The sequence below is a fragment of the Anas platyrhynchos genome, chromosome 10 (assembly GCF_047663525.1).
Source record: "Anas platyrhynchos isolate ZD024472 breed Pekin duck chromosome 10, IASCAAS_PekinDuck_T2T, whole genome shotgun sequence".
Taxonomy (NCBI): domain Eukaryota; kingdom Metazoa; phylum Chordata; class Aves; order Anseriformes; family Anatidae; genus Anas; species Anas platyrhynchos.
Window position 1 is genome coordinate 18,567,166 of NC_092596.1, and position 21,918 is coordinate 18,589,083.

General features: G+C 34.4%; 1 long non-coding RNA gene across 1 annotated transcript in view; it reads right to left on the reverse strand.

Moving 5' to 3' along the window:
• The window catches only part of LOC106016319 (uncharacterized), a 240,814-nt gene extending 234,440 nt beyond the window's left edge, over positions 1-6,374 (reverse strand). The window contains exon 1 of the long non-coding RNA XR_005268274.2: positions 6,239-6,374. This is a non-coding gene — a long non-coding RNA (uncharacterized lncRNA). The remainder of the gene's footprint in view (positions 1-6,238) is intronic.
• Positions 6,375-21,918: the final 15,544 nt, after the last annotated feature.

Below are 21,918 nucleotides of genomic sequence, written 5' to 3' on the forward strand. Positions count from 1 at the left end.
CTAATGGAAACAAGCATTATCTTGAAACAACATTTGGCACTGGACAGAAATGCACAAAATGAATAGAATACACATGCTTACTACAAGTAACATTTGCAACTATTTCAGTTCATTGCTGGCTATGAACAAATGACTAGTCCAGTGCTCTGAAGCATGACACCATGCAGAAAACGAACACACGTAACAGCTCAGAAAGTAAACAGCTTGTGTCTCAGTCTTTTTCAACGCAATTAAAAATTCTCAGCTTTAAACCACAACAAACTGATTCCAAGTTATTTGTAATTCAAGCTATATAACTGGAGCATAGCAGGATAGTTACTAGTCTGTGTTTCAAGTCAGAATATTTACCTAGCATCTCACATAGTATATCTTTCCAAGGGCTGCTCATGTAAAGATTTGAGCAGGACTACCCACAGGAAAAAATAAATAAATAAATAAATAAATAAATAAATAAATAAATATAAAATGAAAAAAATAACTTAGAAGTTATATTTAACTAAGTTATATTTAACTTAGAACGTGTAATGTCACTTTCACATTACAGAATCCAGAACCTATAGATGGACACTGAGGAAAGACCAGGCCCATATGATGAATGACAATCTCTAAAATTTGCCTAAATTTACAGATGGAAGATAGACTCGAGGAAAATTTAAGTCCTCTATAGGCAAGTAATAGTAATTCTACATCATGAATCTTTGCCAAAACCAGCTGAAATCTAGATAGTCCATGTATCTGGACTACAAAGAATTTAGCTGATTAGAAGCATACTGGATTCTCCCCCTTGTGACCTGCTTTATGAGTTTCCATCAGTGCTGAGCAAGAGCTTCTAAATTAAGAAGCAATCTTAATGCTGCCTTTCAACCTCTTATTAGTGTGCTAGATTTATTCCTACACAAAATCTTTTTTATTTTTAATATACGGTTTAGTATATGTTGCTATGAAAAGCTTTTAAAGAACCCAATGAATCTCTTACAGCAGACTATGCAGCTTCAGTCAGCTCATATTAAAACATGATTGTTCTAACTACAAAATGAATTAATATGGTAAAGTTCTGTGTACTACATTAAGTTAAGAAATAACTTAATAACTTGGCATATGTGTATTTATAGTAGAAATACATGGTTATAAATTTGTTGCACAGTAAAACGTCTACACATTCAGCACACCACAATTCTGTTGCATTTACGTAATGATTTGCAGTTTCTAGAAGTTGTTAGACATACTAAAAGCCAAAGTATGAATGGGAATCTATCCTAAAATTTACTGCATTCAGTAAAGTAGTAGAGCACTCAAGCTTTGAAATCATGTACTATGAAGGCTGTTTATTCTGCACATAAAGTGTTTCAGGATATTGTAGAGACAAAGATATAAGGCCTTCAGTGGAACAGACTGCTAAACAGCTCAAATATTAAATTATTAGCTTCCAAAGTCATGTTCACAGTGCATACAGAATGAAAGAAAATGAAGAAAATAAAGGATTGGTTAAAAAAAGAGAACAAGAGCTGGCACAAATAGTTGGCTGTTCTGCAGTGTAGAGTCTGAGTATTTTAAGGCTGTGAGCTACGTGAATGGAAGATCACTGTGAACAAATGGATACGTGAAGTAGATTTTTTAAATACTTATCATTAAGGCTTTTTCATTTCTTTACACTTACATAGGTTAAAGAGAGTATAACCAAGTGGAAGAACTTAATGACAAGAGATCGGAACAAGAAAAGCAGCTTTGTAAAAGATTGATTTCCCTTTATTGACATGCCTAAATATCATGGATTTCCCCCATCCCCATTTTAAGAAGACACATTCTTGCTTCTGCCTACTGGGCCTTCCATATATTCTGTGAATCATGAACAGGCAAAGAATATAAGCCTTATATTCACAGTAGTGCATCTCCCTCAAATATTTGAGTATATAGGTCCTTAAAACCAAATATCCATTTCTTATCCATTTTCTATGATAAAATTCTTCAAAAAGACAGCAATATTAAAGTGTATCTATTGAGGTGGAAACATCCATAATGTTTTATGTATTTGACTTTTAAATTGCTCTAGCACCCTAACAGCTGGGTTGGGCTTATGCTATTTTTTCAGAGGTTACATAAAAGCTTGAACATTAACTGCAAGGTAGTACTACAAACTAGCAACCTTAATATACTTTTAATTATTTAAACACTTTGTAGCAATACACATTACAGGTAGAGAATGGTTTCTTCTACCCTGAGAATTCCAATTGAAATATATACTCTACGTAAGGTCATTTGCTATGTGGGTGTTATTGAAAGCTGGAAGGTGATAGAAAATGAAGAGGAAATAGAAGTGTGTTCTGTCTCACCTTATGTCCACTTAAAGAACACTAATCACACAAGCATACATAAACAACTCTCATTTATTAGAGACTAAAAAACAAAAGCAGAGAGGCAAGGGACTTGCCCAAAGGAACAGAACTCTTGATAACATTCAACAATTAGATTATCTAGACACCCAGTCAGGCAACCTAAAACTCAAGTTATGTGTTTTAGCCACAAGAACGTTCTTCTCTCTGAATATTAATGATGATTAGTTCTAAATGAAGCATAGTATGGATTGGGTGAGTTTTCCATACCCTGCAGCTATGAACACTAAGAAGACAGCGAATTGATACCAAGAATGCTGCTGGCTTCTGTAATATGGGCATCTGTATGTCAGGAACGGAACTGCCTGGCCAGAACATATTATATAGTTCACTGAGAAAACCAAAACAAATCTTTGTTCAGACAAATGTCTGGTTGGAATCTGTGACCTGGCCCATAAACATCTTCAGACTTCTAAGAATCTAAATAATATAGAATTTTAGTGTTTTGCAACAACAACTCCATCCTTTAATAAAAAATCTACTTCACAACATCAATTGTGTATCAGAGATACACAAATTAATGAAATGATTCTATAATATTTCTACTATGTAATTGATCCAATGAGCCTGCATATCATCCAGAAGCAGCAGCTGTATAGCTTACAAATCTCCTGCCTTTGACAATAGAGATAAGATTTTCTTTTTAAATACTAAAAGTAATTCCTGTGCAGTCAATACCTTCTGGGCAACAGGAAAATTGTATGGCACCTCTTGCTTCTGTACATACACTACAGAAAAAAAAAAACAAAAAACAAAAAACACAAACAAACATAAACTTAAAACCAGAACCTTTCAAACTGCAGTTTGAAGTGTATCTGGGACTATGCATTGTGACTGTCTCCAGAACAGGGCCTTGAATCTCTTGCATTATGTGCACTGAAATTCCTGTCAGCTACAGATGTTTTTTGCAAGTATGATATACTGCAAATTTCAAAATTCAACTTATCAAGGCACTGACAATTTTATTTTTCTTCCAGAAACTGGGTCAAGTTACAATATCAAGAAACAGTCTGTTCAATCACAGCGTACTTCTGTATGGCAAAGTATCAGAGGTTAAAAGGTGTTTTTTTTCCTGCTGGAGAGGGTTGATTTTTTTTTTCCCCCATCAACAGGAGACAAACTCCTGATAGTAGAGAGAAATCAACTTCAAGGAGAAGACTGAAAGTGTCGTAAAAAAACAGTTTGATGGAAGAGACTGTGCAGCTATACTACTGACAAAAGCAGCACAGGACGGATTGGTCACATTCATGGAAATTCATCTGAAATAATACTGATTTGCCAGCATACTGTTCCATCTTAGAAGTACACAGGAGCAACAAAAATGTTTGTATGTATGCAACATGTTTACACAAGAACTGCCATAGTCTGTACCAAACACATACTACACATAGATAAGGACTGACTGATTCCTGTGGATATCCTGTACAAACCATAGACAGTCTGTTTACACACCTCCTAGAATACAGAACTGATAATGAATTGCACTAAGAATATTGTACCATAATTGACAAATCAGACCTCTTCATCAAATATTTACAGAATGCCATAAAAAAAATAAATCAAAGCAAAGTCTATGATTTACCTCTTTCAAAATGATATTGAGTTATTATCATGGTGCACAGCAAGATATGTGGGGTAAAGAAATGAAATAAGGACCCCAAATTTCAAGATTTCCCAATGACTATCTCAAGAAATCCAAATAATAAAGTATTTTCTAATGAGCTTTATGGATGATCTGCAGAGGAAAATTGTGTGAAAACTACATGCTCAGTTGTCCAGATCATTCTAAAATAGATGCGAGCTTTCACTGTAACAACAAAAAAGATATTCAGTGAATATAGTTTCCTTAGCAACCACTATGATATTATCTATGTCATTCATATTAATGTTATTTACTGTACCCTATAACTAAGTAATACCAATTCACAAAGAGCATATATATTCCTCATTACAGAAGTTGGATTTGAAAACTCAAGAGTGTTGCTTTTAATTTAAGTCCTCATTCCTATTTAGTTATTTTCTACAAAGAGAACTGACATTTCGTGCCACACTTAACCTCCTTTATGTCTCAGAGTGCAGTTTTTTTCATAGTGACTATCAACTTGGTTCAAAGGCATGTATGACATGAGTGAATCTTTTCCCATTCTGAAAATACTCTTCATGCAGGTGTGGTGCCCACTTTCTACTAAAAACATAGCTAATTTCAGGTAGACATCTGTTTATAACATTTCTTTACAAACTAATCTCAATAGCACTAACATCCTTCTCACTCTTAGGTATGGTTCCAAGAGATCTGTAGTAACATTTTCAAATTTCTGCGCATTTTCAAATACGGGCATCCAGTTCTTTGGAAAAGACCTTTTTGCCAATACCTTGTTGATATTAGAGAAAGTAAGAAGCAGTAATGACTTACCACCATTTCTCAGGCCCATCCAGAAGAGTCTTATGTTTCCCCTTTGTGCCTTTAGAAATTTTTTGCATAACTGCAAAATAATTAATTTCCTTCCCTACTCGTTATTTACAATAATGAAGAAACAAGACTTCTATGTTTCCATGAACATTCGAACGAGAATTTATAGAAAACAATACTAAGGATAAAGTAACACTAATACGTTACTTATTCTTAAGCAATGTTATCAACTGTTTACAGCTCTACATTTGTTTACAGCTCTACAACTGTTTACAGCTCTACATTTGCAAACAATAAAGTTTGGAAAGTGTTGAATTCAGACAAAAACATCCAGTGAAGTTTCACTTAAAAGAAACAAGTAATTCTCTTCCTTTGCCAGCCAGAATACTAGATCAAGCAATGTTTCTATCACTTCAAATGCCCCTTCCTTAAGGTACCAAAGCCAAGACTCACAACACAGAGACATTTCTGCTTTACTTCTGATAATTACAGAAACAGACATGGGAAAACATGCAAAGGAAGAACTGAAGAACCCTTTTTCTGATTTCCAAATGTAAAATATATGTTAACGTTCAGATGAAAGTTCAAGGGTTGAAATGAAGTTCTCAATTTTCCAAACACTTTTGCCCATCACTTCCTATTTTGAATTACATGTAATGTTTGAATGAAATGTAAAAATACAATGTAAGCAAGATGAGACCACAGTAATTATACAATTTATTACAAATGCATACACACATTCATAATTCATGATCATTATACCAGTTTCATTAGTTATCAACAGAACATTGCTAACGTAAGGGTAATCAACACTGAACCACAGAATGGGATAACAACGTGTTAATCAGGTATTCTTACTGAACAATTGAAATCAGAATCAAGATGACACTAAGATCTAAAACCCATATACAGAACAATTAATCAAAACTGTAACTAATATAGAGGAGATTCTCTTAACCATGTGTTATTTCAGATGCATTTTTTTTTAAATAGGATTACATATTTTTAATAGCATGGTTCTTCAAGCATCTTTTAAATTAAAAGTGTTGTTTTCTTAATTATTCAAGTTTTATTTATAACCAATACAAGATACTTATGTGGTTACATCTGCTGCTTAGGTTCTCTTTACTACTGATAAAAATTGTTCTCCACGCACTTTGAAAATATAAGTTTTAAAGAGGGAGGAGGAAATTAAAGTTTTCAACAGCAGATATGTAGGCGTTTGTTGAAACTGGGCCAAAACACAAGTTTTCTGATCAAAGAGGATAAAACTGAGTTTGGGAAAAGGAATTGTTGTTAATGAGACTAACAAAAATTGGCACATACAAGGAAAAATCAATAGTCTGTAGCACTTCATACCAGAACAACTGGTCAGAACAATGAAAATCAGCTCCCTTTTGCTAAGGCTTTATTCTGATCTCATGTGAAAAATACTCACTTTTCCTGCTTTCCAGACCAGCTCCAGCACACCGAGCCATTTTATTCTTATAAAAAGGCAAATTGGAAACCAACTTTCTTCTACTTCATATATCAGCTAGATGTCTATAATAATGAAAACACAATACATTAAACAGACAATATAGATTTTCTGGCAGAAAACTCTAGACCAATAATGGCTAATGAAGTTTGCCTCGCAAAAAAAAAAAAAAAAAAAAAAAAAAAGAAAGAATCATAGAATCAAGAGTACATTTTGCACAAGAGTCATCATTAGGATTAACTCATCATTAATAATATGATTATTAGGACAGGTAAGATTTCCTCATACATCCTCTCTTCCAAATGATCAGTACTCATGATTTCCTCCTTTTACTCTGTTTAAAAGAATATTCAAAATAACTGGAAATTAGATCTTAAGAACTTCTCAAAAAAAAACAAAAACCCACACACAACAAAAAACAAAGCAACAACAAAATTGTTAAACATCTCTCTGCATCTGCATGTAACTAAATATTATATGAAATAAAATCCAAGTTTCTCTGATTTTCTGAAATCTTCCTTAATAGAGTTCTGTCAAGCCTAGATTACTTACATGCTAGTTTTTTTCTACAACAGTACTTCCTTCTCCCACCAAAATGCTGATTTCACATCTGATATTGTGCATTAAAAAATCAGTAAAAAACAGGTTTAGAACTAGAAGGGGATCTGTTTAGTTCATCTTCCCACTTGGCTGCCTTTCCTGGTGCTTAACATATGTTTATATCCCTTCTACTTATGCAGACTGACTGAATAGATAAATTTAAAGATTAGATACACCAATTTATAAGCTTGGTATCTTAGTTTTTTGAAAAAGTTAATTTTTGGCTACTTTTGGGGCGAGAGACAAGTTTCATTTTCCTAGAGAACCTCTATACTGTAAAAGCTCAGCACAGATGAATCAGCAGCAGTGCAAATCAAACAATCCTAATGTTGTGCATTTACTTGTCTTTTTACCTATGTAGGGATTCAGAGTTGCACCACATGGATACCCTGATAGCTCCTTCTTTTTCTGTGTTTAGCCTTGCCCTCGAAATACAAGGTAAAGTGGCAGATTTACAATTTCAAAAACAAGGTGCTTGAACACTAACATCTTTGGTGGGACAGACCCAGAAGGCTTGCAATAATTCTGCACATGCTTTTATGAAGTTATTAGATATCCTTTGAGAAGAATGCTTGACAAGAGATGTGGCATGTGTTTCCACTCCCTTCAGGAATTTGACAGAAGGTTTGCTAGAAACCATGGCAAAGGCAATACGAGTCCATTTATCAGGTGTGCAGTGTTCTTATTTCAAACAAGCAGCTCAGTGATCCTTTACTTACTATGACCACACCATGCCAACCTTGGGCGTCTTTTAATAGAGAATTACAACATTACATATGAATCAAAAGTTAACAGAATACAGTAATATTGACTTAAAGGTACAAAACTCACCTACAATACAAATAAAGATAACATATTAAACAGAACTTCCATCTTTAAGCTTGGCTCCAACATGGACTTAACATGAGCTTAAAATCATTTTGGTCACAAGAAAGACATGACCAAATACCAATAGCTTAGTATCCTTAAGCATATAACAACCTCAAGAATTTACGCCCCAAATCTAAATGAAAAATTAAGACTTAAAAGCTTGAATGACTTCTGAATACAAAATTTATTCTATGCCATGGTATACATCTTTCAACCCCTGCACATATTAGATAATGAGGTAAAAGCAGATAAGGGTGTACGTGTATGATACTATTTCAAGTGTTGCACTACAGATGCACATGCTCCTTTCTAGTAGACTCACTATTTTCACTTATCCTGAAGCAGAGATTCACGAATGTGATACAGTATAAACAACTACTGAAAATGCAAACCACCAAATGAGCAAACAAAACAAACTTAGGGAATGTAGAAACCTTAGCCAGAAACCAAGCTATGTTCCCAGACTTGTACGAGGAGCATATTGTCCACCATGCATTAATTGAATTACATTTATTGGATCTATGAAATTTGATGCCTGTTGAACTGACCCTTCTCTGACTCATTTGCATTTTGTTAGTTAGAAGTAACCACTGGATCTTTGGTTTGCTTCCTCTGTATCAGGATGTAATTAATATTGAGCGTTCATATGGAAAGAAACATAATAGGGCTTGGATGTGCTAGATTAATCAATCCTCTTTCTTGAAGTTCAACTGACTTGCATAACTTTGAGGAAAATGAATTCACAAAACAGAATAATAAACAAATCAACACAACGTAACCTTATTTTTAAGCATTAACTTCTTACAACTTTATGCATTAGGGTAAATATTAATCTTGTTCTCTGATTTCTATTTTTATTATTTTAGGAAACAATTACATTCAGGCTCAAATTCTGCATAATCTTAAGCATGCAGTAATTAGAAAAAAATAATTAAAGCAGAGTAGACTCTCAGAAATTCTGCATCAGCCTCTTTAATGATTGCAAAATAGTTGAAAGCTTTTGCAAGCTGTACCTGATTTGGTTTGAATTTATTGGCAGAATCTATCAGGCAAGACACTAAACCACTTTAGAACATAGAATTAAATGGTCGGGTTTTATTTAATATCTACATAATACTACTTTGAAAAGAAATCCTTTATTCTATCGCCACCAGAACAAGAGAAATGCTGATTTTTCTCTACCAGCTGTCAAGTGAAGTCCCTTTTCTTTTCTCTTATGTACATGGACTGTGTGAAATTCAGCAATTTCATTTCACAGGGTGTCTTTGACATTAGTCACAGTGTAATGTAACTGGAAATACTGAAGTTCATCTGATTTCACACCTAACCCATACAGCCTTACAAATCACACATTACTTCAATAAAAATAAATAAATAAATAAAAGAAACATAAATCGTTTAAGTTCTGGAAACCAAGCACGTATTCCTTTGAGTTTTCTGATGAAACTTAGACAAGATTGCCAACAAACACAACATAGAATAGAATCATAGAATCATAGAATATCCTGAATTGGAAGGGACCCTTAAGGATCATCAAGTCCAACTCTTGACACCACACAGGTCTACCCAAAAGTTCAGACCATGTGACTAAGCGCACAGTCCAATCTCTTCTTAAATTCAGTCAGGCTCGGTGCAGTGCTTATTCTTTGTAATAAGATGTCTGCATAGAAAAACAAGATTTTTCATGTGATTTGATACATTTCCTGGGTCAAGACTAATTTCTGAGAAAACATCGTATAATGCTGAAATTTTAAGTATCATGCACAACTTCTGTCTCAATATTGTGGAAGAATAACATAAGACTTCCAATAGTGGAACAAGATTTTACGTTCCTCAACTATACACATATTTCTGTTTACTTTAATTTCTTCAACCAGGTGAAGAAAACCTTCATCCTGAAAAAAACAATTATTTACCTATATCAATATATACTTATTATTTAATGTAAGCTGGAGAAGAGAGGCACTTCACAGAAATAGAAAATAACCTTTTGGATAAACATCCAATGTCACTTTGAGACTTGCAGCTCTGCACATTTCACACAAATAAATTTTAATTTTTCTCAATTTGGAATCCACTATTTAAACTGATATCGAAGTACATTGATGAACTTAATTAATCTACTGCCTGAAAATATTAGAAGCACATATGTTCATGCCCTAGGTGATAAACTCAGGTTTTATTATTATTGTATGATAATTTCCATGCCTTTTTTTTTTTTTTTTTTTTTTAAGAAACTCTTCTTGGACTAAATAATTGGTAGTTGTTCATGCATGTTTTATTAGTGTTTAAAAAAGTTTCCCAACAAATACTATTCAGTAGGAAAGACTATTTGAACTGCATTTTTCCTATGGCAGATTTCCCTAGTTGGCCAATTAATAACAAAGTATGGGTCTTCTTAAAGTAACTAGGAAAAAAAAGGTAAAAACAAAACATAAGCTAAGAAAGACAGTTATGGTTCACTTTTCCCATCTTGAATAAACTCTGCTAATGTACACAAAAATGTCGTTTAATATTTCTAGTACAAGATTCTAAGTCATCAAAACTGCAAAGATGACTACATTTCTCCACTTTGATTTTCCCCCATTCAACTAACACAGATCATTTAATTAAAAACAATGGCACAAAAGGTTTACATGTACATACCATGCCTACTTGTAACTACACAAAAATACACTGCTCTATTTGTACAGTACTAAGAAGAACCAAAATTGACTGAGGGAGTTACAAACCAGCATGACATAAATTGTCATCATAAGGTACTGATACAGTTCCTTCAACAACAAGACTGTTAAGCGAACAAAGCTCCTACAGGAACAAAAGACAGTACCTGGCTCAATTTTTGTCACTGAAGTCATGTATTCTGCAATGTTAATTTCTGTAAATTTGCAGCTTTGCACTGACTTTTTTGCACACAGGTGTAACAAAAACGTCAACAAATCAATTTCAACAAGAACCTTTATAACTGACAAGTTTGACTTGTCACAACCAGAATACCAAGATGGCACTCTAGCTACCTGTTTTTCTGGATATTCATTGTATAAGATATTGCCTGATCTAACACTGAAACTGGGGAAGAAGATATTTAGGAAGAATTCACACTATTTATATATAAACAAAAGCTATTTACCAAACATTCTTTCTTCTGTCCTAACCCACTGCTTCTCATTCAAATGTCTGGGGGAAAAATAATAAATACACAAAGGTTAAGTTAAAAAGCTGTTTTCAGAAACTCAACAAGCTAAAGCATAAGGAATGACTTAACAGGAGCTGAGAATAAGAAATTAACTGCCTCTTTGAATATGGAAGTGAATCAATCTCATTGAAATATGCAACTTTCTAAATAAGACTTCCCTATTTCTAAATTGTCATTTTTTTCTGTGCCATTTTATAGCAAAATTCTTAAGTATGGTTGTTTTACAGTATGAAAATACATGGCAGAATTTTTCTCACTTGTGTATTATTGTGTAGTATCAATCTATGCTGTTCCCAGATTTTTAGCAATTGATTTTCTCCTGTTCAGTATAAAAGCTAGAAGGGTGAAAGGCGCATTGGTAGGTTATACTTTTTTATTTCTTCAGTAACAAATAATAATAATAAAAAAAATAAAATAGAGGAAAATTATTAAAGAAAGCACCCCAGAAATAAATTAGTCTAAATGAGGTTGACATTTTCATTAAGAAGAAAAAAAATCACATTTGTTATTCTTAGAAAAACAGTCCTTTCCAATGAATGTCACACCAATACAATGAAGAACAAACATTGTATGTTGCTAAAGGCTGTTTCCTTAGCAATGCATGCCAAAATCATGTATCAGAGAGATTACAATTATTATGAAGTTTTTTTTTTTTTAATTAATAAATCAAAAGTTCTGAAAAATCAATAATCTGTGACCACTCACTTACTGTTATGCAAGCCACATAGTATTTTAGGTACCATCTGAATACAGTATAGTAAAAAGTGTAATAGTATCTGAATAGAAAAGGGTTTAATATTACAATTACCTGGGAAGAGAAAAGAATAGAAATGACAGCTGTAATAGTGTCCAAATCTGAAGTGTGAGGTGATGCACAGTTTGATAATAAAGTCATAAATGTTTGTACTTAGGGCCTGAAAAATGATGCTGACCTACAAATGCATGAAATAATGATAGAGAATAGGTACTTGCTAACAGTTAACAATGCTGTGGGGCTCGTACCCCTTAGGTTTTTAAAGGAGTTATGCCATAATAGGATTAACTTTGATCTGGATGGTATATTTCCCTAGTGTATAACTACTCACTAAAACCCATCTAAACCATGTCATTTGTGATAAGAGCAACAATTGAACCATACTACCCTGAGAATACAATTCCTGTGTGTTAATCTAATGTATACTTCTTTCCATATGCGATTTGTATATTGTTAAGGCAACTCTTCTTCCAACGCAAAGTATTTTAAACAAAAACAAAAGAAACTTTTCCCAGCTGTGAGCCTATGTTGCAGCATATCACAATACTGAGATACACTTCTGTTTGCAGAAACATTAAATACCCACAAACAGTGCTCAAAGACCACTGCTCAAAGTCCCCATAGTAATCTAAAATTTTAGCACAAAAAAGGATATTTAACATTTCCAGATACAGAAAGCATCGAGTCCCAAATCCAGGTTCTGAAACACAGAGAACATACATGATTGACACAGACAGGCACATCATCATGAAGGAATGGTGCATTTTATCTGATAATCTAAGTTTCTAATGACACTGAAAGTCTTCTGTATCCTCTACCAAGGAAAAAAAAAATCCTTCTTTGCATTTTTCTTTTTTCTTTAGAGGAATAATTCACCTATTAGTAAGTTCTTCTAGGGAAGGCTGGGTTTAAAAGAGTGACAAAAAATATATAAATAAAAATCTCTGACCAGTTCTATTCACTGAAAAATTAGGACTGCTATCAAAAGAGTATGCTATGTATAGAAAAGAATCTTATGACTATCATAAATCTCCATCTTAAAATCCCACTTACTAGAACCATTAAATCAGTGTAAGCTCTTACCAAAATAAACTAAAATGTTGTATGCTGTTCATTGTAAAGTAAGAGAGGTTGGAAACCCAATTACATTTGCATGACTAACTTGCATTTTGGAATAATGTCGTTCTCAGTATAACACATGAGATCTTATAACTTTTTAAAAATCTGTATTTATATCTTAATAGTCCTGAGGACCCTAAATTTTCCTTATAGAGAGAAAAAAGACAAAAAGAAAGGTATTACAATAAATGTTGCACTCAGATTTTTTGATGACCAGCTGCCTGACATAAGCATGGTCTCAACTACATTAGAACAGGACAAGATCCATTCCCTCCTGCTCAATGAATTGGCAAAGCATCACTCACACCCATTCTTAAGCAGAGGCACAAATAGTCAACACTTTACAATGTACTGCATGGGCATTAAGCAGTAACACAGTGCATAGTTATCTCAGCAAATTATTTTCAGGGAGAAAAAAAAAAATAGCTAGAGGCCAAGAGCACTTTTTAAGCTTTAATGAGCATGTTAGTGACCCAAACCAAAGTGAAGAAACCCATAACCTAGGCACTCATTAATTCTTTACAAAATACATTGGCTAGAAATCATTAATGTCGCAAGAATCTTCTGTAGCTGTAGTGGTTTTAATCAACTCTCAAATCTTCTGTAGCTATATACTTATAGCACAGATTGTTTTGTTTATTTATTTGGATTTCAACTCTGTAACAGAAGTATCCATCTCAGAACTACTGTATTAATAGAACTAAAAATTATTACAGATTTGGAACATTACTTCACTTAAAAAGTAACTATAACTTCTTAAAGGAGTAAAGTCCAGTTTTATACAGCTGTAATAATTTGTAACAGTTGTTCTGCGTCCATAGTAAAGCCACCTCAAGCACAATGACACAAACCTCCAAAAAACAGAAGACAGTATGTGGGTAATCCAGATTCTCTACATTCCATACATTTCTTCATAAAGCTTTTTGGTGACAATGTTCTACAAAATGTGGTTAGTATGGATTTGCTCCCTCTGAACATTCCAACTTGTAGCTGTTTACTTGAATCAGCATTCCTCTAACCCACGCTCTGCACCTTCTCCACTACTGGCTGTGTAGATCTAAAAAAGCTCTGTAAGCTAAAGAAAGACTCTGGCAACTCACTAACAACAGAGTTGTTAGACAAAAATCAAATTGTAAAGCAAAATCAATGCAACTCGATTAGTCCTTGATGCAAATTCAGAAGTCTAACCAAGGATAGATTTGGCTAGCAGGATCTTTCTTTCTGGCAATAGCACAGGAAGAATACAGGAAGGAATACAGCTCAATATCCTGATCTTAACACAAGCTTTTCTAGAGATGCTAACTTAAGAAACAAAAACAACAACAACAAAACAAACAACAATACCAAAAAAAAAAAAGCTTTAGGATTGTGAAGTAAACAACTGTCACTGAAGTCACTGAGACAATCAACATGAAATCTTGAAGAACAGTGGCTTCTACCTAACATTTTTACAAACAGAACTCAGTAAAAAAGCATGTTTTAAAAATGTTACCATTAACATACAAATCCTAAGCTTCAGAATTCCTAGGCAAGTAATGCAAACACCCTTATGCACACCAACCCCACTTCATGGCAAGTCAAGTCAATCTTATTTTCCTATATTCTGCACACTACAGAGGAGGTGCCACCTCTAGGTAGTAAACAGGAACCAATGGGGCCCCCTTCACAGGAGGAATGGATTCTGACAAGTGATGACTGACCACTACAGTTCTTCTCAAATCAATGAATGAGCTCTTTGGAGTTCCTTGGAAAAGAACAGTTGTTTAAGCAAAAAGTTGTCAGTCTCTTGTGTGAGGCTGCTTCTTCTATCATTTCATGATCCTTCTTATAGCTCCTTGTAAGACAAAACAAGATCAGGGATTTTTTAATTACCGACGCTAAGAATGACTTCAGGAAAATAAAATCATCAAATTTAAATTTTGTTGATTCATTAAATATATGCTTTGGGGAAATACCAGTCACTTTTCTATTTTTTTTTTTCCTCCAGGATAAATACTAAATAGAGACTAAAAAAATAAAAATGACACAACAAGACTTTGCCTAGATAGCTTTCCCCTAAAGAAAAAGTCAAGGTCTCATAATCGCTGTAACTGGTTTTGATGTTGGGTTAAGTTAAGCAATACAAATTGGAACAGAATACATTGCATTTCAATAAATAGTAAAAAACAAACAAACAAACAAAAAACAGTCCATGCCCTCCAGGAACACATTTCTGTTTATAGTTTGATCAATCTTTCAGAAAGTGCTTACTTATTTTTATCTTTAAAGCAAGCATTTTTATCTAATGAGATTAACAAAGCTGAAGCAGCACCTCAGCTGCAAAACACTGGCTATGTTAGATCTTCACCCATAAGAGAAAAGAAGCTGGTCCCAAGGCATTGTTACTGCCACCAATGAGAACGGTATGGACCCCCTTTTGAAATCTGCATTGGACTTTATGTGAGAGACTGTCTGAGGGATAACAGAAGGGTAGGCAGAAAACAAAGGAAGCAATCATGCTGGAAAGGCTTAGATGCAACAGGAAAACAGTGATCAGCCTATAGGGAAGTTGAAGGCAAAGATCAGCTTTCCTGATTCTGGGAATCGCTGCAGCAGCCACACACAAAATGGCTGTGTGCCTTGGCCTCCACCAGGCCTTCTCCTCCCTTTGCCAGGCTGCCATCATTGGGCCAGAGGCATCTGCCACACTCAGATACGGAATAAAAAAAAAAAAGTTACAGAAAATTTATTATTTTCTCTAATACCAGATGGATGAATATTTTTGTTTTCTAAAACTGTATTGCCAAAGGGCACATGAGGCAGCTGCACAAGGCAGGGTGCAACTGCATGCAATAAAAACAGTCATCTAAGAAATTCATGCACTTTTCAGTATTTGGATTGCATTTGGCATTTCTTTCCAGAAATCCTGATGCATGTGAGGTTTTTTTCTGTGTTCAACAGTCTTTGCCTTGAAGGGCAAAAAGGAAATAAATACACATAAGGTGGAGCACATGCAGCAATAAACACTAAATATAGCCCTAAAAACTGATACAAAGTTTGAAAGTTTGAAAGAAACTGACAAAATACGTGTATCTTACAGCAAAACAATTCACAATTGGGTCATGAAGCTTAACTAAAGATTTAGGCACACCCATTGCATACATAATCACAAGCACAGTTCCTCTAATTTACAATCAGCACATTAACTTCTGTTTTATGATTCTTTCTTCACAGAGACAACTTCTTTCCTCCCTTCTTTCCAATGATTACAATCCATTCACCTTCCCTCACCTTCAGAATAGCACTTGTCCATTAAAGTACCTGGACAGCTTGCTGGAGATAAGAGTATGGAGAGATGTAACTTTTACAGAGTGAAATAGTGTGCTCTTTATTTCTGCCAGTGAGTTGCTAGGCTCCACTGTCAAGGAAGAAACAGCTTTCTGTCTCTGCTGGAAAGTGGCTAATGGGATTTCACTCTGTATGGGAATCCTAAACTCCCAAGCACAAGCCTTTAGACAACCCCAGTGTTCATACAGGCTGCTCCACAAGGATATGGAGATGCTTCAATCAGCTGTAAAATTCTGCAGCAGAACTCATCTGCAAGTTAAAACATTGTAACAGAAACTAGTCACCATTCCAAACAAAAAACAGGATCTCTGAGCTTTGCAGTGTTTATTTAACATTATCACCAGAGCTAATCTAGTAAAGCTCGATCCTGTGAGTTTTCTTGTTTTTGTTTTTTAGTCTGTCATTTGTTTTCACTGAATGACCTGCAGTACAATATTTGTAGTTTATTTCTTCCATTACATTTCTTTTTCTTGTCATGTTATCCCAGCACATACCAGGCTGTCAGTTCTGACATCCTAGCTTTTCATAATAAGAGAAAGGGCAGTGATTGGTTTTCATTGCAGACACACTCAGAAACAACCAGAAAGCCCTCCACATCCTTACAACTTATGGATGTTGCTATCATATCAAACACAAAGGGGGAGAACAGAATTCTGTGAGAAAAGATAATGTTACTGTCTTTTTCAGGAGATAGCCTCTTGACCAACTGAGGCTTATGAGTTCCAAGAAACTCAAAAGCTGTACTAAGAGAAGTTTTAAGCCCTTAGTACATTGCTTGTGGAGAACAGGGACAGTGTGAAAAGTAGACTGTTGAACACCCAGACTTCATGCTCAATGATAGGCCTGTGCCTTCCTAAAAATGTAGAACTGAAGAATCACGGGAAAAAAAAAAAAAAAATCCCAGTCTATTTTGTGACTCTGCAATTGGGACTGTTAAAAATACTTGTTGCTACAACTTGAATATTCAAAATTTCTGCATAACTTTGGATATTAAATTTGATATATGAAAATAAAATTTTAAATTCTGAAGTGGAAGAATACGAGAAAAAATCCTAACAGAATTTTATTTCAGTGTGAAAGTCTCTTATCTCCAATATTTTTATTTCCCCACAAATAAATGCTTCACATGTATATAGCCTAGCAATCCACAAAGCACTTAACAGTTAATGTCACCTAATTTCAGAATCTGTATTTCAGCTCCTAGTCAAGACAGACAGTTAAACTCCAGTCAGCACATATTATTCAGAGTTTAAAAGAGAATGCACTGGTCAGCTGCCACTCAGCAGCATCTGACAGCGCCGACTGTCCATGCAGGACTTGCTGCCTATGACTTCTCTTCTAACCTTCCTTCTGACTTTGAGAGTAAAACTCACTTTCTTCCCTTCTCTCAAGCTGACTACTCTCAACCTAGGTGACTTCAATTTCCACTTTAATGAACGTCTTTCCAGTGCTTCTCATTAACCTTCCTTTTCACTTGCCAGCTCTGAACTGTCTTTCACAGTCACTGCCTTGTTGATTCAGGGCCTGACCTGGTAAACTTGTATGCTCATGAATAATTTTACTCTAGGGAATAGCCAGGTTGACTTCTATACAGTTTCTCCCAGAAGTTAAATTACTTACATGGATATTGTGAACAGGACGGGAGTTGTTTTATTGTTTCTGCTTTACTTGTGGGGGGAGGGTGGAGGAGGTTGTTTTGTTTGCTTCTTCATTTGTTCCCCTCCCCCCCACACTTTTTTTTTTTTTTTTTTTTTTTGACTTTGCTTTCTTTCTGACCTTTCAAGTCTTGGTTCTGGCACTTTCAGTATTACAAATGTCTTCAATTTTATTATTTTATGCTTTCAAGTTCATTCATTAGAGCATAGAGAATAATATAGTGAAGCACAACAGGAAGTATGTACATGCTATGTTGCAATTATGTACATACTTTGAACTAGACAGATATCACACATTCTCTACCAGGTTCCATTATTCCACTTGATGAAGTTAAAATATTTTTTAAGGGAAACTGAATTATTCTCAATTCTGTGGAAGATGATATTCAAATTTCACATTACACAAGATAAGTTGTGTGATGCAGGACCTGTGTACACCTTCCATGCAATAAGTACAAGCCAGAATCACACATACCCATTAACACTTAAACAACATTTCTATTTATCCTCTGCAAACATTCACCCTAGTTAAGCTCAGTGTTTTGACTCTTTATAGAAATAACAGGAGAAAAGGAATGAAACCAAAAAGATATATTTAGAAACCTGAATACAAATTTGCAGACGTGTTTTAGCAGTATTTAACCAGCTTTGACTTTGTGGTAGTCTCCTTAATTTTGTCATAAGCAACTTTATATCCTATCCTCTTTGAATTAATATTTCCTAGTCTTATGCTTTTCCAGCCCTTAAATGTTTCCCTAACATTGTTGTTCATCCATGTACTTTCATGTACATGTATTTTACTCCATTTTACAATCTACAGTACATTCTTTGTTCATAGTTTCCCTCCCTCCATCTTTACAACCTACCAATTCCTACAGTATTTAACCATTTTTTCTTTTTCAGTCCACCTCTTTTTTTCTTGCTGAATTTGCTCTCACCTTCCCCCAACTGTATAGGGCTCAAAAGTCCAGATAATCTAAAAAAAAAATAATAAATAAATCAGGTTCTAACCACTAAAATGATTTTTTAACCCATTTTTCTCAGTGACTTTAATGTTGAAACTGATCCTGAACTTAAAAGACTTCTCTTAATTTGGATTGCAGGACAAGTCCCTAAGACCATCTTAATGGAAGTTTACATTCCTATAGTAATATTTATTATTAACAATAAAAATATACATGCAACATTTTAATAATATTTCAATTCAAATGTATACAATAGAGAGACTGAATACATACAATATTAAAATTTGATTCTAGATAAATTAGAAAAGACAGAATGCTGTCCAAGAGACAAGAATTAAATAGCATCTCAACACCTGAAAATTATGAAAACAAAACCAATATTCTGTGTTGGAAGCTGAACATAGTGGATTATCTCTACTGTTTGACAAAGGGGTTGACAGTAATAGCTATGCTAACATCCCAGAACATGCTTGATCTCATCACTTCACCTCTTTGATTTTAAGATGACTCTACCTTCAAAATTAAATATTGCTCTCATCATTGATGCTGTCTAATGTGAAGACAATGCACTGCACTAATCTGAGAGCAGAATTCAGTGCTGCCTCAGAAGGCAGTGGTTAGGGAGCTCTCAATAGAGAACAAATCAGAATCAAACAATAGAATATTCAGATACATTCCAACCAGTCAACTCAATCACATATGGAGATACTCATGCATTATTCATTCCAAGAAATCTGGGAGTTTTTCCAGAGAATATGCAACAAACTAGAGACAGGGTTTATCAACTGTTTTAAATCAGCATGTTCTATCTAATACAATAACAATTTATTTACTGAGGATATTTATACCATCATAGCTTTTCCAAGCTTAATTGATTCTTTTCATCAAGATCCTTTGCAGTGGGGAAGCCAACTCACAAAGGAATTTGAGAAGAGACTACACTGACTATCTACAAAATGATTTAGATAATAATGGGGGTAAAGTTATGGATCTTTTAGCATTTCAATTACCAGATTCTTTTTCTTTGGAGCTATTCTACATGGCAATACTCATTTGAAGGATGGCAAAAATAGCTTTTAATTTCAGAAAACTGTTTATGTGACTTAAATAATCGCTAATCACCAAAGCTACAGTTAGAAAAGTCAATTTGTAAATATATCACTTGCATTGACAAAAACTGTAACAAGAAAAGCTAACGTAAATATGAAAAATTTAATTATTAGGATAACAAGAATGACACAAATAGACTCCTAAGCACAGTTCAGTTCAGTACATTTCTCCTAATCCTGCAATCAACCACTTCAGTGCTGTGAGTTTTACCATGGTGAGAAAACAGGAGTGGGTCAGTGTTTATCCCTGCAAATAAGGGTTAGTACTGCTAGGCCCGAACCTCAAAAATTATATGGCAGGCACTCAAAATTATGAATTCTAAAGATGTAATTAATGACAACACATTGGATGAGCCAGTTCGTCACTTGATGTTCAGGCTTATCTCTCTTAATTCCAGGACCTAATGTTTTAAGACTTTCAAACACTAACTTGTTAGATAAAAGACACAGCACAATGTAAACTGAATTATTGTAGTCAGAAAAGCTGGAGTCACCAGTATGCCAGTACTAACTGTGGTTGGATTAGTAGTAGTCCAGATCCTCATGCTGGACTGATGCCAGGGAAGTCAGAAAGAAATAAACATTCCTTTTAGTTGTAACAGAAGCTAATACAAAATGGAAACACTCAAAGACTACAGTCTGCTCTGATTGACAAGAATAATTGCTAAATAAGGACATATATGGAAGAGCAAGGACATTTCTTCATTGTCTATCTTCAGATTCCAAAGGGCCTAGTTGCAATGTAAAGAATTCTTCTGTTGCAGATGATGTCTGAATAAATCATAGTGAAGAGGAAAGTCAACACAGACTCCTCTAACATATTGCAACTGTTTAATTAAATAAAAGCAAACAGAATTGCTGCAGCAGGTAAAGAATTTCTACCTTTAAAGACAGACTATATACTTAGAGTTTTTTCTTTCTATTTACATAGGAAAAGTCTGTATGAATAAAGTTTCACTTGTGCATGAAATCTTAAGTTTTGGAGCTAGAAAATAAATTCTCTGGTTATTCTTTTGACACGAAATGTGAGTCCTGCTAAGCACTGGCCAGAGTACAGCTGAATGATGAAGCAGCAGGGTAGCAGAGTACTAAGGAAATTAGAAGCAGAGTTCTGCCAACACCTGCTGCTAGATCTTAGCTCTCCATGCCATGCTCTTTGTACTCTGAATGCAGCTAAATTCACATCATACAAGTTCTTGTCCGCACACTCCATAGACTCTTTTTCTGCAGGTATTTCACCTAAACCAGAGAAACCTTTTCTTTTCTTGCTGTTGGTTTTGGTTGTGTCATTCCCCCCTATATAACCTACCCTTTTTTTTTTTTTTTTTTTTAGGAGGAGGGGCATGTTTTTGTTTAAATCTAAAAGCCCTTTTCTATGGAAGGTAAAAGTTCTCAAGCCCCAGGTTGCTGTTTTCTTAAGACTACTTTTACCAAAGTATAATTTCTCAGTCTCTGAACCCTTCCTGAAGTAATCTACCCACAACTAGCCCAATATCCAGAAAATAAACACATGTCCTAGTAGAGGTCACTAGTCCCAAAATACCTATATTTTAAGTCAAAGTAACTGGGAGAAGGGACAATATGCAAAGTGACAACAGATTAAAGAATGATAGAAGTTTAAAGAGTACACAAAGAGAAATGCTTGAGAAAGAAATTAACCAAGGAAGAAAAATATGTAATCATATCAGCAGCTCAGAGTTTGTGACAGAACCAGAGACTCCAGGAAAGAATGAAAATAAAAAGGTAACTAGGGAAATTACTTAAAATGATGTTAGTTTTTTTTTTTTTTTTTTTTTAAATCTTTATTGTAAAGAGTGTAAGGTAAGTACTGATTTGGCACCCAATCCATAAAGGGTTAGAGACAGAATTATTTTGAAATGAATGAAACAGTGGTTTCCCTGTTTCATCCAAAAGAAATTGTTTAGATACAATTTTCAAATGAGCTGTGAGAACAATAATTTAACAGTTTGCTGGGCTAAAATGAAAAATAGCTTCCTAGCCTATCTTTATTTATTCTTAAGTCTACATAATCTAAATGGAGGAAAG